At 37.4% G+C, this 21,450-nt stretch overlaps 1 protein-coding gene across 5 annotated transcripts in view; it reads right to left on the bottom strand.

The window, feature by feature from the left end:
* LOC105234071 (protein still life, isoform SIF type 1) overlaps window positions 1-21,450 on the bottom strand; it is a 282,702-nt gene that overhangs the window by 202,000 nt on the left and 59,252 nt on the right. The window lies entirely within an intron of this gene.

The following is a 21,450-nucleotide window of genomic DNA, read 5'->3' as shown; positions in this document are numbered from 1 at the left end:
TCGATCAAATAATGAAAGTTGTCAAGTTCGACCATCATGTAAGCACCGTTTCATGTCACACGAGTTAATGCAATCGATCCATTTTTGATACGGATCGTTACTGGTAATAACAAAAGGGGTCCGTATTACGAGAACGTTAGCGAAAAACGTACGTGGTTCAGTCGGGGTGAGCAGCCGTAAGGTTAAACTGGGATTTATCATCAGATTTGAGGAATTGACAATGAATCAGATATTATGAGCAAATACTCAACGGCCAAACTTTTAATTCGGGCCTGTCAACAATTGGACCGTGCGAAGGAAACAATCCCAAAATTCCAAAACAAAATTTGTCAACTGTGACCAGTATGAGAAGAATTGTATTCTATCAGGAAATTGCTAGACTACTCGTCTCGATAGGACTCGTCAGCAGCTTCATGAGGTGGGTTGAGAGGTTTTTATGCAACCGGTCCGGATCTGGCACCAAGCGATTACTAACAGTTCATGGCTAGAGCGAATGATTTTCTGGTGAAAACATTGTCTCAAGAAAATCTTATGAAAATTTATTGCCCCATCTACCTTACGACAACAAGTTATCAAACAAACCGTGACTTGATTTGACTTAAAAGCAGATCATTCTAACTATACCAAATATAATTTTAAATCTAATGAATAAAATGCTTTTAACCTTACTAGACCTATTATAATGAAAAAATGAAAGACCACAAAAATGTCAGAGATATAATACTTTGCGAAAAGCAAATATATATCACAGCTCCACAGGTCTGGTTACATTATTCTCGCTTCCCAAGTGAGATCGTTTCAGGAAACGCCAGCGTTAAGCAAAAAATTTATGACTATAATCAACCAAATTCTGTAAAATTTTGGTCATCGTTCTCTACATCAGAAATATATTGTTCAAGTTTCTGTAGAGACCCAAAACCGTTAAGAAATTCGTATAACGTCTTTCGATAGCTCGATAAATACCTAACGAATTAAAGTTCTGTGGTCTTCCGTTTTTTCTCTGAAAGCATGATGTTTACTTGCGCGGTTAAAGCGCTTATTAAGAGGAATAAGAGTGTGATTGCTACATAAACGCTATTTTATTTCACCAAGAGTACTTTGACATTTTGGTTGCATTTTTCCCCCTCTTCTTTCTTCTTAAGTACATCACAAAAAATGATAAACACACTCTCCATCTTTATAAAAGAACTTTAAGGATATTAATAGTGGACAATGTAGGTGTATTAGTAACTACATAGTAGTGTATATAAATATAACGGAATTGAAGGAGATGCATTAAAAAAGGTAATGACAAAAAACGAGTTGAAAGCGCGCAAGGAAATAGTTAATTTATATAACAATGAAAGCTGCAGCATTTCTAACATTTCTGGTAACAATGAAAAATTACAACGACAACAACGACGACGACGTCGACGACAGGCACTTAAGCTAACAAATGACAAACCTATTTACACAGGCTTCTCATGCTCGCACAGAAAACGGGAATACAAAGGAGAACTTGCAGAGAAAAACTGCTCTCACTGCTGGCACATAATGGTTAGGGAAAAATAAAACGGTTAAAGGATGAAAAATCATTGCGCTAATGCTTGAACTTCCTTTACATTTAAATTTTTTTTAGTTCTTTAAATATATTTAGTTGGAGTAGTTGGTAACTTCATTTCAGTTTGCTGTTTACTAAGTTGTACATGAACTATTGCTAATACATAGGGTTTTCCAATAAGAGTGGTTGCTTATGAATAATTTAGGTATTTTCTTCTTCTGGAAATTACAGGTTTTGTTTTATCTATCGCACCACTCAGATGAAAATGAGCCTCATCGGAGAAGATAATTTTCTTAAAAAATGTTCAAATTGTTCCAAAGCAAAATCAACAAATTCACGACGTTTACGATGGCCTGATGGCTTCAGTTCTTGAGTAAGAACAATTTTAGACGGATGCAAGCCAAAATCCTTTCCCAAAATCCGATAGGTTGTGGTTTGAGACAGTCCCAATTCTTCAGAACCTTTTGGAATCGGCAAACTGCGGTCATCAGCAACACTTGCCTGAAAGACAGCAATATCTTCATGGAGAGATTCTTTGTCTTATTGGCACTGGAACATTATGTAAAGAAAAAGTACACTCGCAGCGAGTTGAAAATTTCAAGACAGACAAAATTTGACTGCAACTTCGAAATTCTAAGATAGTTATGAACCGAGACCAAATAATTCTTTAACTAATCCAGATATATGTATATCTAGTGCGGCCTTATCGTCATCAGAACCTTGGACAGTCGATTTTCACTTATCTAAGTGGGTTTCGATGTTCTTACTTGCTGTGGAGGTTTTCACATCCTAAAAATTTTTCAGACCCCGAAACAAGTAATAATCCGAAAGTTATAAGTTTAGAGAATATGGTTGGTGTAGCAGCACATACCATTCATTCTGCAAAAGCTCTTGGCAAACCTTCAAACTTGTATGGGTTCTAGCATTATCCTAGTGGAATACTGCATCCTTTCTTTTGAACAATTCTGTCCTCTTCTGTATGAGTGCATTACTCAATTTTTCCAGCTCATTAGCTCACTTCAGTATTAATCGTGGTATTATCGGGCAAATCTCTATATAAACTATCCCTTTAAACAAGATCGATAGTGCCTTTTTAGTGAACGTGAGTTCAGCTTTCATGATTAAACATCCCAAAATGACTGATTCAGACTGATCGACTTCACTGGGGCCCGAAATATGGATATCCCTAGTACTAGATTTCAGAGTAGAAAAATTTATCAAGCTACCTGGTTGTCTCCTGTTCAAAAAGCCACCAACCAAATCGATCATATTGTGATAGAAGGAAAACACGTCTCCAGTGTTTTAGATGTGCGCACTCTCCCAGGTCCTAACATTGACTCGAATATATATCTCGTTGCAGCCAAGATACGTAACCGCCACTGTGCATGACGAAAAGAGACCTAACTCTCTAAGTCTCTTATTATTCCCGTCCTGCGTGCAGCGGCACGGACGATGACAACATCAGATGAGTCCATGTTACGAGTTTTGGAGAGATATGTTCTGCGTAAGATTTATGGTCCTTTGTGCATTGGCAACGGCAAATATCGCAGTCGATGCAACGCTATACGAGATATACGACGACACTGACATCTGTACTTCAGCGAATTAAGATACTGCGGCTAAGCTTGCTAGGTCACTTCGTCCGAATGGAAGAAAACACTCTAGCTCTGAAAATATTCGACGTAGTACCCGTCTGGGAAAGTAGAGGAAGACCTCCACTCCGTTGGAAAGACCAGGTGGAATCTCCAATTGGCGCCAAACAGCGAAGAGAGCGAACGACGTGCGCGCTGTTGTAAACTCGGCTATAACCGCGTAAGCGGTGTCTACGCCAATTAAGAAGAACAAGTTGGCAAAACTAATCCAATGACATTTATTCCATTATATCAATTTTCTGGTATTGCAATTGAACTAGCACTATTTATCAAATATTTTGAATGCGATTAGGGTCACATATGATATGCTGATGGAAACGTCAGATGGCGCCTGAGGTTATCGCAGTTGTCAAAAGTCAGAATATGTAAAGAGAAGCCCTGATTTCGTACTCTACGGAAAATTTTAATCAGATATAATATTTCAAAAAAGATTTAGGAGATCTGAATAGGAAAAGCGTCCAAAAAGCTCATTACAGTTAGATGCAAATATAAATATTCGAGAAATAATAAAGAAGAAAATTTTAAATAATTTTCTAAAAACAAGATACTAGGTTCTCATGATTGACTAATATTTTATATTCCTTTCGATACAATAGGGTTATAACTAATATGTTTATAGCTTTTTCTAATATAAAATAAAGCTACCAAAAATTAAATCCCGTTAAATAAGATTTTCACATTCAATTAGCCGGCACCACAACTGTAATTGTCTTAATGCCAAAATTCAGCACTCAAAGTAATCTCTCACAAAAGAAATTAGTTACCAGGCCAAAGACAATAACAAACTTTACAAAGTTTAAAAAAGCACAGACACAGTGTCATGTGTGGTGCAAGTTTTCAATACCAAATGCTTACTTGAGCGTGAGATGTGTGTGCAGCAGCGCCACACTTACCAACAATAAATTATTTTCTTTGTTTAATCTCTTGAACTTATGGTGGCAATTTATAACATTAGAAGGAAAGTTCCAAACGCGGCAACCACATTATTCTTACTTTGTCAGCTGAAACAAAGACGCCAACGGATAGAATAATATAATCACTGTAGCATAGAGAGGGAACGATTAAGAGCGAGAGAGGGAAAGAGAGAGGTCCCAAGGAAGGGTGAAAGAGTGAGCTAGGGTGAAAGGGCGTAGGGTGAGCGCATGCATTCGAGAAGATTATCGATTCTATTTTCAATGTTTTTGCAGCGTTTTAAAAAGTTTATCCTAAGTGCAGTCAACGCTTCAACAGCGCTAGTTGTGAAAACAATACTAACAACAGCAGCAGCAACAACAACAACAGCAAACAATTAAACCGCAACTAAAGTGTCAACTTCAATCAAGTAGTTTGGAAAGCTTAGCAGATGCGCACAAAAACAACATTACCGAGAGTATTATGAGGGACTAAAAAGCAGCAGTGGACTGGGCGGGGCGAAGACGCACGGAAAAGTCATCAAGACATTTTATAACGGGTGATTTTTTTTGAGGTTAGGATTTTCATGCATTAGTATTTGACAGATCACGTGGGATTTCAGGACATGGTGTCAAAGGGAAAGATGCTTCAGTATGCTTTGACATTTCATCATGAATAGACTTACTAACGAGCAACGCTTGCAAATCATTGAATTTTATTACCAAAATCAGTGTTCGGTTTTTTTTTTTTTTCGGACAAATTTTGTTCAGCTCATTTCTGGTTGAATGGCTACGTAAATAAGCAAAATTGCCGCATTTGGGGTGAAGAGCAACCAGAAGCCGTTCAAGAACTGCCCATGCATCCCGAAAAATGCACTGTTTGGTGTGGTTTGTACGCTGGTGGAATCATTGGACCGTATTTTTTCAAAGATGCTGTTGGACGCAACGTTACGGTGAATGGCGATCGCTATCGTTCGATGCTAAACAAACTTTTTGTTGCCAAAAATGGAAGAACTGAACTTGGTTGACATGGTGGTTTCAACAAGATGGCGCTACATGCCACACAGCTCGCGATTCTAGGGCCATTTTGAGGGAAAACTTCGGACAACAATTCATCTCAAGAAATGGACCCGTAAGTTGGCCACCAGATCATGCGATTTAACGCCTTTAGACTATTTTTTGTGGGGCTACGTCAAGTCTAAAGTCTACAGAAATAAGCCAGCAACTATTCCAGCTTTGGAAGACAACATTTCCGAAGAAATTCGGGCTATTCCGGCCGAAATGCTCGAAAAAGTTGCCCAAAATTGGACTTTCCGAATGGACCACCTAAGACGCAGCCGCGGTCAACATTTTAATTGAAATTATCTTCAAAAAGTAAATGTCATGAACCAATCTAACGTTTCAAATAAAGAACCGATGAGATTTTGCAAATTTTATGCGTTTTTTTTTTTTTAAAAAAGTTATCAAGCTCTTAAAAAATCACCCTTTATAAGCTCCTACCAATTGTGTTAAAATGGATGAACTCGAATAAAAACTTCACTCATTTCCCGTATAGCCGAAAAATACGCCAGAGGTATTAAATTTTACTCCCGAGATGGAATGAGAGAACTCTAAAAGAACTGGGGTCAATATTGGACCATAGGCGTGGCACCGCCCACTTGTAGGTAAAATTTTATATCTCAGAACCTGCTCGTGCGATTTCAACCAAATTCGGAATGTAGTATTCTTATAACACAGTTTTCAAAAATTATCCAAATCGGGTCAGAACTACTCAAGCCCTTATGTACCGAATATGTTGCTAACAGTTGACTTTAGACCTCAAATATCGGACACTGTGTGAGATATAATAATATGTCGGTGTGTTAGAAACTGATTTTATAGGGTTCAATACTTTCCTTAGCCTCCAAATACCTAATATAAAGATTTTCGAACTTCCAAATGACTTTATGCCGCATATATCCCACAATATGTGAGTTATCTCAATAAAAATGAGAAATAATTACAATGTATCTTTGTACCTTAAGTGGATAAAATCAGGTAAAGCTTTGTCTAGCTCCTATATAACTGATATCAGAGTTTCCGAAATCAGGTTGACTTTTACTCCATGCGATGGGTAATTGTATGTGAAGAACCTTGTATGTAACTCTGGGAACATTTGTTAGTCTCTGACATTATAGTTGTATGTAGTCTTTGTTAAAATAATTAAATCAAATCAATATTCCAATCTAGTAGTTATAATGATTTCTGTTATTCTAACAAGTTTTACGCCGAATATATCAGTCAGTGCGTATTATTTATATATAAAATTGCTTAAAAAGTTTAACTAAATGAAGATGACGAAGAACAAAAAGAGAACAAAATCTAAAATCAAAATAGCAATTTATTACAAAAACCATAAAAAATTTAATTTAATTTGTTTTCTATCGAATAATCGATTTTGTTGGCAATAAAAAACGGTTTCTATAATAAACAAGTCTCCAGCGTACAATTAACTGAACTCTTTAAGTACTTCTCTAAGATTTATAGCAAATTGCAATAAGATTATGTTACACTGGACACCAATTTCCAATAATAGAAAATTAGAAATTAAAATCGCGCAGGTGAAAACTAAATTAGAATGACTACCAATGCCATTTTGATTAAAATAAAGTCATATTTATAATTTGGCAAGTCATTAGAGACGCACGTGCAACAAAATCAACGGTGAACTGACTCGCAGCCACTCAAAAATAACAACAAACGCAGAACTAAAATCGATATTGGGCTTTAGAGTAGTATACATGTGTATGTGCACGTATTTATGAATGTATTTGTGTGCTTATGTATACATTTTAAGCGCACTTCATTGAATTCCAAAAAAAAAAACATCATAATAACCGCAAAATCTAATAAAATGCGGCGCGACAAATGTCCTACCCCAGTTCGAATGCAACACAAAGCAAGGTATACATACACACACATATAATACACATAAATATATACATATGTATATATATTTAAGTAGATATGTATGCACGTATTTGCACCCCGAAAATTGTTGTTGTTAACATCTGAAGTTGGAAAATTCGCCGTGTGTGACGTACACATCAATAAAAGCGAATATGCATGAAAATGGAAATGAAAATTCTCTCGACAGTATTTTTCTCGGAATTTTACACACACACACACAAACACAACCGCACACCAGCATATGGACGAAAGCATTGAAATACAAACACGAAAGGATGCCACCCTTTGTTGGCTATTTTTAGCAACGCAGCGAAGTCACAGCAGAGCGCTGCGAGCTTGACAAGCAACAGTGGCTGCAGAGGAAGAAAATACGAAAATGCTAAAACGCAATAAACGCATGTAACAAGCGGCAGGATATCAAAGGATATACAGCATGTCTTCAGAGATGCAACTAACGGGTATCTTTATTTACATAACACTAACTGTGTGTGTGAATATACTAAGTGTAAACACTATATGTAGACATATGAAGATTTATAGTATATGTAAATATGGAAGTTTCTGCAATAAATTCAAAAAAATTGTTTTGGTTAACAGCCACCTGGCAATGCTTAATATATTTATATATGTAATATTTTCAACTTCCAGGCATACCAGTAGTATTTTTACTTGCTTTAGCGTCATGAAAGCATTTCCATTTACGGTTTTCTCTTTTCATATAATTTTAATAATAATCATTTATTTTATTTTTTAAGGAGGTCTGCCAGTGGTTGAGAAATTAAAAAAAAAATTAAAAATTTCTTTATTCGTAATAAAATAGTTTAGATATTCAAAAATATCTCCCTTAAAGGATTTTGCAAAATTCAAATTATTTCCGAAGTCATAGCCGTGTTTGGTCGCGACAACAGCCTAATTTGGTTAATGTTGTGGGAATAAAGCGCGTCATTTCTACTCGTACACTTGCACCAAAATATCTGAACCTTTTGCAAAAACACCGTCGCATAGAGTGCTTGTTTACATAGTTGAGGACTCTATATTCATCAAAAGCATCATTACTGATGGCAGGATCTGAGTTTATGAAAAGTTCGTCAAATCCGTCCAAAAATCTATCAAAAGGTGCTTCAAGAATGAGCTGATATCGTAAAACTCAAAATTCACAGAAGTCACTGAAGACCATACCTCCCAAGGTTAAACGCTAGCATACAGGAGAATATAAAGGTTATTAAAAATACGTGCAAAAGAAGTTTTATTGCCAGTCCGGGTCAAATTTGATCGGGTGATATGAAAAGTTTAAGAAAACTTTAGAAAAAATATTTGTAAGGTTTGGTTCCAATTCGTCAAAGAAAAATGTTAACATAACCTTGGTTTTTGACTTGCTTTGACGTTTTTCGGCTTCGGCTCACCTTTGGCATAATATTCAACCGATTATAAAATAGGCATTGTCCCGCCCACTAAGAGGTGTGATGTACACATTCATACATATAAACCAAATTCGCTTAAGACAAATCTTTAAAGAACCCCTATCGAGAGTGTGAAAATAAGCATATAACGGTGCTGTTAAAAACTACTAATATCGCGACAAATCAATAAGCTAAAACTTCAGAGACATTAAATTTTCCCATCGAGATACTATTAGTTAGCTTTATAAAAGCAAGCGTCTAAATAAAACAATGGACCTGGCGCCGTCCTCTTTTATGAAAAATCACATGTCTCGCAACCTGTTCGACCCATTTCAAAAAGGGTCGGCGGATGATATTATTTTAACATTTCTATGACACAATGTGAAAAAGGGCGAAATCGGGCGACAACAACGCCTACTTTCTATATAGCACAATTTTAAATTCATTTTGATTCTTCTTCTTTGTAGTATATAAATCAAGAAATAATTAATATAACGGAATACAAGTTTGCAATAATAATTCCTTTAGAGTATGTCATCTTATGACCAATAATTTTCCAAATTGACCCAAAATTGCTCAAGCGTTTAGATATCGAATATGGGAACCCCAGTGCAAAGGTTGACTTTTTACAGAAAATATCGCTCAATGTGTGAGATATGTATTTGAAATTCCGAAAAAACTCTTCCCTGATAATAGTAAGTTTGTGTGACAAAAATGTGTTGAATCGGGCCAATACTTCCCTTAGCCCCCATATACCTAACATAAAGTTTTTTTAACTTCTTGGCTTTATAAAGCATATTTTGGCAATAAGGTTAGTTGTCTTAATAAAATTGAGATGACGTATTTTACTATTAACAATGTATCTTTGTACCTCAGAAAGATAAAATCGGGCGAAAACTTGACCTAGCTCCCATATAACTAATATCAGGATTTTCGAACATTACACGCTGACTTTACTCCATTTTAGGTGAGAAACTTAACTGAACGCTAATACCAAAAATATGTGAAATTGATCTACGAATTACCCAAATTCCTATGTAGTACTTGAAAGAAAATGATTTTCGTTACTCTAACAAACCTTATGCGAAATATGTCGGTCAGTGTATGAGGTATATGTTTATATTAGGTTATCAAATATCTCCCTTCCGCCTTTTTGTCTTTTGAATTTCGCGGCTATGTATAAAGCGCTACAGAGTTCGTATCTGGCAATACTATACATACATCTTTGGAAGGTCTTGACATAACCTACAAAATGATGCTATGCATGATTAGTTTGGATATTGCGTTCAAGAGTTATAGACGTGTAAACATGGAGTTCACTAACGCCGAAATTCGCGTTATCTTAAAGTTTTCCTTTGTTAAAGGCAAATCCGCTAGAGAAACGTTCCGTGAGATTATGGTGTTTTGGGGGATGGTACTCTATCACTTCGAACTGAGGATAAACCAGCCGGCGGAAGACCTGTGATGACGAATACTCATCAAATCACGGAGAACATCGGGTTAGACCGGCATGTGGCATCTCGTGACCTTGTCCAGAAGTTGGGAGTTAGTCGCCAAACCATTTTAAACCGTCTGCAGAAGGCCAGTTACACAAAAAAGTTTGATGTTTAGGTACCGCATGATTTGACACAAAAAAACCTTCTGGACCGAATCAACGCCTGCGATATGCTGCTGAAGCGGAACGAACTCGACCCATTTTTGAAGCGAATGGTGACTGGCAAAGAAAAATGGATCATATACGACAATATCAAGTGAAAACCTAGCTTTGATTTTTGCAAATTGCAAGAGTACAAAAGGTTCAGTTGAACCCAAACTTTGCACTGTTTACTTGTTTCTTTATCTGCTTAAGTATGATATGCTTTGTTAGTGTTAGCGAATATTTCAGTTATAGGTAAAGCGAAGATACCCGCATATGGTCAGTTAACAAACACTACAGTTACGTAATTTGCATCTCTTCTTTGCACAAAAACAAAAGTACAGGAATGTGCAGCAATACAGCCGTTACCTAATCAGCAACTACATAGTTGATAATTTAGTAAGTCGCGTTTTGTGACTTATGTTTCCAGCTTTCTAAGGTTTTTGACTTCATAAACTCGCAACTCTAATTTCATTTGTTGCCAACCAGCAGACCATGGCATGTGAGTAAATAAACTCTGCACAATATATACGTACATATATATAGGTATATATGGCAGTTATGAACTCTTGCGTTTGGTAATTTGCAGAAGAGATTACAAATGTTGAGAAAAAGACATGCACTTACATACATATAAAAATATTGGATTATATGCCAACAAATTCAAAGAAATATGATCACATATTATACTCGTAAATGATAAAACCTTTGATTTCAACAATTTTCAATACTATATCAGAAAAATATTTCTTATTGCAAAATCGAACTTTTTGTATAAAAATTTTTCCAGCAAAACACAAATAAACAAAAATACATAAATTCTCATGACGACAGAAATAGTTTAGGGCGCCCTAACTAAGGTGTCGACATAGCAATTATGCTCAGACATTGTTTTTGTATGTGTCTATCCTATATATTTATGCATGTAAATACGTAATTTATTAGCTGCGTCTTATTTTCCATGAAAAGCGTTCGCTACTGGGACGACTGGGTGACTTGGTGATTTCTAATAATAATTTATACGACTGATGTGAAATCTAGACGCGGGTCCAGAAAGCTATTTGTGTAGCCTATTAGCCTGTTGGCATCTGTGTGGCGGGAAACATGTGAGTAAACAAAATGTTTATGGCCAAAAACAATATGAGAAACATTGTGCAAGTCTTCGGTAATGCGAAGCATAAATTGATGGATTTGGGTGAACGACCAAAAATATGTCGATATATTTGTATGATATTTAGTTCGTATGGAATTTTCAACAAAACAGAGGTAATTATGAAATGCTGAAACTAAAAACAAAAAGGAAGATATACAAACTATCGCAATTTGATATTTTTTTGGAAATAATTTCTTTAGAATGAAATTTTTTTAGTTCTAAATTCGTTCTTATAGATAAATGGAGAAGCTTATGCCCACAAATGTTGAGATTAAAAGGATTACAACGTTTTTTGAGAGATAAATGTGTACGAAAAAATTAAGTCAAGGATTATTACCAAACTTTTTTATTTTCTAAAAACAAACATTTCAATAAAAACACACACAAAGTTTCTCTGATCAGCAAAACATATTTGGTATGTAGGTAGGGGAAGTATATACTCTCTAATTAAAGCCAGTTAGTGTCTTTTATGCTCCTAAAACATTCAAAACACGATGCTGGCATTTATGCATGTAATTCAAAGCCCACTTTGATAAGCAACGAACAAAAATCGATTCAGAAAAACGAACGATAAGGAGATTAGAATAGGTAAAACCATCTGTGAAGTCTTTTCAGGGCCGCAGAGAGAAATCCAGGGCCTGTGGATGATTGTAGAAAATTTTGGGAGAAAAACGAAGCTGTCTAAGAACTCCAGATCTTGTATTATCTTCTCTCCACCACTTCCTTCCCTCTCCTTTAGCAAGTAATATAAAAGGTCAACCTTAAGATGGTTCAAAAGTAGATTATGGTGTGGGGGCCAGAATTTATTGTTCGGAGCTGGATATCAGGCGACCACTCAAGCTTTTGGAATACTGCAGTATCTTCCAGACGACAGTTTTTGCATTCAGGAAAGCAAACAGTGGAGATGGCTAACAACACGGGAAACAACAGAAAAAAGATAAATATTGCGTTGGTAGTCTGATGGCAATCTAGGCAATAATCTCACATCGAATTACGTCAGAGAATGTCCTTAGAAGCAGGGAGGTCAGTTATGGCGGCTGTGAAATAGCTGATGAGATTGCCAAAGTGCCTATTGAACAAGTACATTCCATACGGGAGTCAATAAAATGATATACAATGAAAGTTTTGTAAGGATTAACAAGCTAATCAGAGCGAGATGGATAACCTTAAGTATACGAAGGATCCTCAAGATCTTATGTAAGATCCCCATAAGAAAACTTGCACGGTTTTTACTCACACCGTCAGAAAAGACTGCCGGCGTCACATGCAAGCCGGATAGGCAAAAATAAGCAAAATACGCGCAGAAAATACAGAGAAGTAAACATGAGAGAGACGCTGGAACACCTCCTATTCTTTTGCCCAACACTAACTAAACGTTTGCAAAAAGCGTTGTCGTCCTGTATGATGAACACTTTACTTCAAATTAAGCAGAACCTCCATCTAGTTTTATTAAGGACCAGTAGGTCTGTGTAGGACGTGATAGCTTAACCTAACCTAACCTAAAATCGCTGCTCGGACGACAATATTAAAATTCGCCAAACTCAAATAGAGTTTCAGTCACTATTACTACTCAGAAGTCCTATTAGAACAGGCCTTGCCTCATGCGAGTCGTCTCTATACCTTTATTGATGTCGATAGCATCGATAAGGTAATTAAGTCCCGTGTTGGACTTGTACTAAAAGAGCTAACGAGGTCGAGTAGAAATCGAAAAATATATGCTTGACAACGTCGTTGGAAATCCTACATTCATAAAACGCATCATATACTGACGAGACATGGATTTATGAATACGCCGTCGAGACTGTTCAACAATCTACCGAATGGCGCACAAAATGTTAATTGAAAAGGACAAAATTCGCTACAGCACTGACGGCCATCCCGACGCCAGCCGAAGCTGATAAAAAGTCTTTAAAAAATTGGATTAAGCTTTGGCATCCTTGCATTGGCATTAATTTTGACGGGTCGATAACAAAGATTTGTTTTAAAATATATGAACATCTAGTTTCTGTTTGTCAGTCTGTTTGTGATCAATTTGTTCAGATGGAATAATGATGATATTAAATAAAAGAAAAATAATGAACCTAATAATTCAAATTAATATATTTTTTATTGTTTTGGTTGCATATACTCACAGAAGCACTCTAATAAATTGACAGCTGATTTACAGCAGATCAAAATTTACAAAGCTTGATTTTCACAAATAAAAAAAAAAATATTTTTTTTTATAAGATTGTATAAGATACGTATATATGTATATACTCATAAACAACTTTTTATATTACACAAAAAACGAATAAATATAAATTTCCACGCTCAAACAAAAATAACAAATAAATAAACGCTATTTGCACTTCACACCCGACTCGCTTTGACGGATGCAAAAAATTGGCTATTTCGCACTTGTTGCAGCTAGACGCTAATTTTTTGTTTGCACCATATTTATTTTTAATATTTTTTCACAACACATGTGCACACACATACACACAAATATGTATAAGTTTGGCAACGAATCATATTCGTCACTTTCACAACTCACAAATGCAATGAAATCACTTTTGAATCAAGAGCCCACACTATGCGCAGCTTCCGAAAATAAACGTAAATTATGCTGTGACAAAAACAACAGATGCACAAAAAATCAACGGATGCAACAAAAACACAGCGTGAACTACGCGATAACGTCAGCTGGTTGCGGCGGCCAAGCTATTACCGCTAAAACGATGAAAAACGCGCGACACGCGACGTGCAACTGAAGCTGCCACACAAAATCTTGTCGGCGCGCTGAATGGGACCGGCCGGCCCACTCGAGAAGGTGTGAGTACGAGTACGAGTATGCAAATGTGACTAGAACTGTTGTGTGGTCGTGTCGTGAGGTCTCTTAGTGATAATGCAGCGCTGCTGTAGTCGTCACAGATGCAAGGTGTTCGTTCATTGCCGCTCATTGCTACGAACATTTCAATTCACAGCTGAGTAGCGCCCACACCTGCACAGCGCTGCGCTGCGCTCTCGTTCAACACTTCGCGCCGCTGTTAGCGCACTCTATGCGCCTAGTCAAGTGCTTGTTGCTGCTTTTGGCTTAAGAACTGCTTCGTTTTTAACTGATTGCCCAAGATCGCAGAGAGCGCGCTCTCTGGCGCCGTTACTCTGCATATGGTTGTAGCTTTTGTGTTGCGATAAAAGCAATTAAAGAAGTCTGAGTGATTCGTATTTGGATTAATATTTTGTCTTGTGTATTGCATTTATAGTACCGTTAGAATTTATTTAGGGCCCGCATGCACATGGCATTGCAGTCACCCGGTCTGCCCACGCTCCTTTGCTATTTTTAACATATTCTCAGCGGCTTTTGAGTTGTTTGCTTGAAGTGCTTTTTTATGGCCCTCAGGAAATAGAAAATAATTCAATTTGGTTGAGGAAGAAAGAATTGAATTTCAGAAAATATATCTTTTTGATAATTTTGTCTTTTTAATTGATGTTAACTTATGGAATACAATTTTTAAAATGATTTGCTGCTGTCTTTGGTTTCTCTTATTCCATTACGTACAACCTTAGCTATCCAGTAGGAAATAATTGATGGTTAATATCAAAATAAGTGTTTTTTCATAATTTATCAGTTAAAATTGTATATTATCTCCTACGTTAGACTATCTTCTTAAAACAACAAGAAGATCCGAAGTTTTCGGGCCAAATTTTGGTCCGCATTGCCGCATTTGGGATGAAGAGCAATCTGAAGAGATTCAACAGCTGTCATTTCATCCAGAAAAAATCACCAATTCATATTTCTTCAATAACGATGCCGGTGAGAACGGCTATTTGATGCCTGAAATTGAAGCTCGTAATCTTGGCGACATTAGGTCTTAACAAGACGGTGCCACTTCCATACATCGCATCAATCAATAGATATATTGAGCAGATAATTTCACGTGACAATTGGCTACCAAGGTCGTGTGATGTCACACTATTAAGAATTTGACCTCTGGGTCGTTGCAGACAATTTGGATGCGATTCTGGTCTTGGAGCAAGACATCACGCGTTCTATTCTCTAATTACCAGTGGAAAGCTCGAACGAGTCATCGAAAATTGGACTCAACGGCTGGACCATCTGAGGCGAAGCCGCGGCCAACATTTGAAAGAGACAATCTTCAAAAGATACATGCCAAAAAATGTTCTTTCGAATGAAAATAAACACTCGCCATTAAATTTGAAGTTTCTGTGTTTTTTCTTTAAAAAAGTAGGGAACCTCGAAAGATCTCCATTTATAAAATATTCGAAATAATTATTTTAAGATGTGCCCGGTACCATACATGAAAATTTATTTCAATACTTTTTCTTTTGGTCTTTTCTACCTAATATATCATCATTTTCTGGCAGCATCTGCATTCCAGAACTCTATCGCCCCAGTATTATTGCTGATGAAAACCCACATCGCCTAATTAGGATTTTATCGATAAATTTTCATGAGGCAGGAATGAAATTACATGGTCTACAAACAAAAATTCCAAATAATGTCTATGAAGCTTAGAAAAGTCTTCAGTAAAAGTTTCCATTCAAAACAGGTTAACCAACTGGCCATCCGTGTTCCGAGACAGCAACTTAACAGTTGGCATTATTGAGGGTAAACGTCATCTTTGTAGCGCTTGGACTATATAGCGCAATTTAAGTTATTTTTTAGTGTTAATTAATACAGGGTGTCCCAAAATTAAGGAAAGATTTCCATTTATTACCAGTAATATAGTTGCCACCAAGAAACAAGTTGTCGCAATCGTTACTGAGTTCTGGGACTCGTTTAACTAGTGTCGATCATACAGGGCTATCACCGCAGATCAGCTTTTGGAACGAATTCATATTTCTGAGAGTATTTGACGTAGTACTCGCGGGGAAAGCAGAGGAAGACCTCTACTCCGTTAGAAAGACCAGGTGGAGAAGAACGGGCTACACTTGGAATCTTCAATTGGCGCCATACAGTGAAAAGAAAGAACGACTGGCGCTTTTGTAAACTCTGCTATAACAGCGAGAGCGATGTCCACTCCAATAAAGAAAAAGAAGAAGAAAATGAAATATTACATTAGATGGCATGGCTATGATGGCTGACACATGATGTCCGGATCAAAAAATCTGAAAATATCTCTATAAAGACTGCAGGTGGTAAACTCCACGACAGCTACAGTTAACTAGTAAATAAGCTGGAGTATAGTTAAAAAGCAATTTCTGACAAACTTTACAGCTAATCGCATAGCTTTCTGCATCCCAAAAGTATGACCAGAATGCTTTGTTTTAAATTTCATTCCCATTACTCAATAAATATAATCAAATTTTCGTCCACCCGTCAAGGCTAACTGTCAGATTATTGGCGACAAAAAGTGTTTGAAACTTCTTCTAGCATTTTAATCACCGTTATAAATTTGACAACCGCTGACTTTCGGCTGTCAACGAATTTGTTGAAAAATGCGCTATGAAATCTTAAGGTGAAGCAACAGTGGCGCAAGATGACTTAAGATGGAGCCGTGTTGGCAGCCATCTTTAATTACAAGACAACGAGCACCGAACCAAGCGACGAACTGCCGTGATACTTATGTGCATGCTACAACAATAGCAACAATTACAATAACAAGTGGAAGAAAAGTGAAAAATTACACAACTGCAGCAGGATACGAGGCCAAGGCACATAACGAAGCAACGGACAAGGCACGTGTGCGACGAGAGTTTACGCCTAACTACGACACACACACATACACGTACGCACAGTGATAAGCACTTTGTGTAGTTAGGTGTGTTGCCATAAAAGCGGTGGCATGGCATGGCAGCAAAGTGCGGTAGTAAAATGTCAGTTTAATGTCACGAACTGCCAACTTGAAGCGGAGCAAGCGGCACTTCAATGTTTTGGCGCGGTGTGGAGCGGGGCGCTGCCAACTTAATGCCAACGTGTAAGGGCGGCCAAACTAGCAGCGCAACGGAACAAGGGAATAACCTTGCGCCGCTGGCGAAAAGTCGACAAGGCTAGCGCTGGTTGGTGAGTATGGGCGACTTTAGAAGGATGTGTGTGTGTGTAGATATATATATGTATGTATATATATGTATATGTATTTGGCGAACTAGTAAATTGCGGCGCAGTTAAATGCTGAAGTGCAAAAAGCTCCAAACGCAAAGAGAATATGATGACTGGAGCGTGGCGCGGCCATCAATGCAACGGCCACGGCTACGGCTATGGCTGCGGCAAACCGGGTAAGCCACGGCGATGTCGTGTGCGAGGCAGCTGTGAAATGGAGTGAAGTGGATTGTGTCATGAATAAAATATAATTTCATAGAGTGAGTGCGCATTTTATGCCCTGTCTCCAACGCTGCCTCCGCCGTTGCCTACGCGGCTGCCATTGCCATTCTTCGTGTGACACATCAAGCGAAAGGAAGTTGATAAGCAATGTGGACACAAACACACACACAAATGTGTATGTGTGAATGTAAGTCTAAGTGTATGTTTGTATATATATATGTATGTACGTTTGTATGTGTATAAAGAGCGCTGCAGAGCTCAGGGCTGCTGTCAAATGAGCTGGTGAATTGAGACCTGAAAGCTGACAAAATGCGCTACAGGCGATGATGAACAACATCACGCCTCAATGCGATGCAAACACACAAGAACACACACACACACTCCAATATAAGTATAAACTTTCTCGAAAGTGCAGATATGTGTGTGTGTGTGTTTGCGCGTCTGTTTAAAAGCTCGAGTGGAAAAAGGCCAAGCAATTTGTCTTAAGTGCCAATTTTTGATCCAGCTTCGCGTCAAGCACAACAACAGCAATAACGGCGATAAGTGAAAGTATGCAATAAATGTGTAAGTACGTGCACATATACGCTAGATCCCTCCCTCTCTCTCTCTCTGTATGTGTGAATGACTGACGCTAGTGAAAGGGTTGTTGGGCTTCAGCGCCATTTGTTAGCTTTATTGGCGATAATTTTCGTGCGTGGGCGAAGGTCTCGTTATCCTAGAAAGCTGCAGGAATGTACCACGTATGCACGCACGTGTGTGTATGCACCGTTATGTACTTAAGTATGCATAAATATGTGCTTGAGCAACTTAATAGAAATGCTAAAAGTGAAGTTTATTGGCGCAAGCCATCGAAATGAAGTTTAAATATTCACTACATGCACACATGCGCAGAAGTATGTGAAGAAATTAAGAAAATTAGTTTGTAGCAAGCTGAAAGTAGTAAATCAAAAAAAAATATAAAACAAAGATTGAGATGGTATAAGCATTTAGACCTACTTTAAAACAGCACAATCGATTCTGACGAAGTTTGAAGGGCATGCTGCAGTAGTGGATAGTAAGAATAACGGGTGTTCGCAGAATAGAACAGTAGTAGTAAATAATTTTTGAAAACAAAACAATCGTGGTATATTGAAACCGAACGGAAACGAAAGATAAAATAACAAGCATTAAGGAGAAAAGAATTTATGAAGGATCTGAGGTCGGGAAAAGAAAGGAGAGGGGCGTTGTTGAGTTTGTAAGGGTTGAAAACGGTTTAGCTGGATAATCCTGCAAAACTACGGATCCTATAGAAAGTTACATGGCAATGTTGTAGGCAATGAAACGATCTACAACTTTTGTAAGATACATTTATTCAGACATTTTGGAGCTCAAAATTTATGTGAAAAATTCAAATAATCCAGTTCTTTAACAATTTTGGTGTAGCTCGAAATTTTGGATTTTTTCAAAATGTGACTAGGTTATAAGATTGCTGAAATCTCTTCTTTTTGGTGGTATGAAAAATATATGATAGATGTCGAGAAGCTACAATAACAACAGAAAGCCGAGCATACTCTTGTAGAGCCCCCAAAGGTGATCTAGTAACCGATGCCTAGAGCATACTTAAGTTATGGAGGGAACACTTCTCCACCCTACTGAATGGCAGTGATGGCGTAACACCAGGAGATGCCGGACCCGATGTGAAAGGAAAAAGCCACCGAAGATGACAAGGCCTGGCTTCACTTGGAATCACCAATTGGCACCAAACAGCAAAAAGGAAGAATGACTGGCTCGCTGCTGTAAGCTCGGCTATAACCAAGTAAGCGGAGTCTATGCCTATAAAGAAAAGGATTGTTGAAATAATTTTATCTTTCATCGCCAGTGACAATTCGATACAAAACTGGTTTTCTTCTGTGCCTTTGAAGCAAAATTTCAAAGGTGTTTTTTCGGTTTTCCATTTGTCTTTCATTCAATTCAAGTAGCACCCCTTTTCCACACCGTTAGATGTTTCCCATAGCATGCAAACGATCTGAATTTTTTTACTTTTCACAAAAAATGTCATCTTCATACAATATATATAGATTGCAATTCGGGGTCTTCAAACTTTTTTGAAACTATCCTACATACTGCTTCTGATAGAGCATGATCACCAAGTATTCGATGCGACTTTGCAGCACTTTTCTTCAAATAGAAGCCAGAAATTATTGCTTTCCGGCAATCATTCCCGGTACAGAAGTTGACTTTTAAAACACAATGAAAAAATATGATCTTGCTTGTTCAATGACTTTAAGGTTATTGAATATGTTGGACAGATGTCCTGCCATCCAAACAGAAAAAATATTAAGGCTCGTTCACAACAAATGTCTGTATCTTAGTACTCACTTTTTACCAGCATACCTAAACCTAACCTCCCAAACTTTGCCTCATTCCTCCTTGAAGTAGGTAATTTCTTCATTAAATATAGTAAACTCAAACTGAATATGCTGTAAAACCAGATGCTAAGCTTATCCACTCTCTATCTCTCTTCTCACACATCCAGTACGTTTAGTTTGCTTTAGCTTATAGGGTTCATTCCGCTCAGTAATACTAATAAGGCCACGAAAGGATCAAGCGCATACAATTTATTGGGGACAGGTAAATATAAGAGTGCAGTTTAATTAAATGAAAAATATGAAAACGAAGTAAAGTTCAAAAGCATTTTACACAACTGCAACACAAGCATGCTGAGGCATGAGTAACTGCATTTGCAACGTTTAATTTTAAATCTCACTCCACAATCTGTGCGCCATAGTAAATCTCAATTCAACCACAAAATGTTTTACAAATGAAATGCAATTTTTTATAACCTCAACGCGAATGGAAATATGAAATCAGATGCACATACAGACACACCTACAAAGATGTGTGTAGAGAGTACGACTGCATTGAGAGTCTGTGTGGCGCACACCGTGTAGCGGTTCGGTGTACTTTGACCCAGTTTCGTTCATTTTAAATCTTTTGCCTTTGTGCACTTCACTTTTTATGCGACTCTTTTCCGCCCAAAACCTAGCTAGCTGTTAGCTCCGCGCGTGCCGCGGCGTTAGCGGGAGTGGGTGCTGCAACAAACCGCCAAAGCCACAAAAGGTACGAAAGAAATATCAACTTTCGGAAAATACTACTACATGTGTACATGTGTGTCTGTAGGTGTGTTTGTGCGGAGCTACAAAACTTTTATTGCTATATTTGTGTCGAAATGATTGCGCTACATTCGGAAGGAGCGCATTATTCAGGGAATGCTGCCCCTGCACAATTCGCGAAACAACAACAAGACTTGTTCGAATCACAAGTAACAAAAAGCAAGAAAAAAATCGTAAACTTCGGCTGCATCGAAGCTGGAATACCCTTAACAAAAAAGAAATTCCCATGCAAAGACTAAATTTTGATCAAACAGTTTGTATGACAACTATATACTATAGTGATCCGATCTGAATAATTCTCTCGGGTATTATGGCATTGCCTTGGATAATAATTCATGCGAAATTGTATGAAGATATATCGTCAACTAAAAAAGTTTTCTTTACAATGCCTTTATTTTGATTGATAACTTTATATGACAGCTACATGCAATAGTGGTCCGATCTAAACAGTTTCTTGGGAAACCATACCGTTACTTTGAACAATAATCCATGTCAAGTCTCGTGAAGATATCTCGAGAAATAAAAAAGTGTTCCATACAGGAGCTTTATTTTCAACGTTCAGTTTGTATGGCAGCTATATGCTATAGTAATCTGATTTCAACAATTTCTTTAAATATTGCACCATTGTTATAGAAAATAATTTACGCCAAATTTCGTGCATATATCTCGTCAAATGAAAAAGTTTTCCATACAAGGGCGTTCAGTTTGTATGTCAGCTATATGCTGCAGTGATTCTATATCGGTGATTTGGACATGGGAGCAGCTTGTCCAAGAGAAAAGGTTATGCGCAAAATTTCAGTTCGATATCTCAAA

This window comes from Bactrocera dorsalis, chromosome 5 (assembly GCF_023373825.1).
Source record: "Bactrocera dorsalis isolate Fly_Bdor chromosome 5, ASM2337382v1, whole genome shotgun sequence".
NCBI classification, from domain to species: domain Eukaryota; kingdom Metazoa; phylum Arthropoda; class Insecta; order Diptera; family Tephritidae; genus Bactrocera; species Bactrocera dorsalis.
The sequence above is the reverse complement of the archived record's forward strand: the minus strand, read 5'-3'. Positions and strand labels throughout refer to the sequence as shown.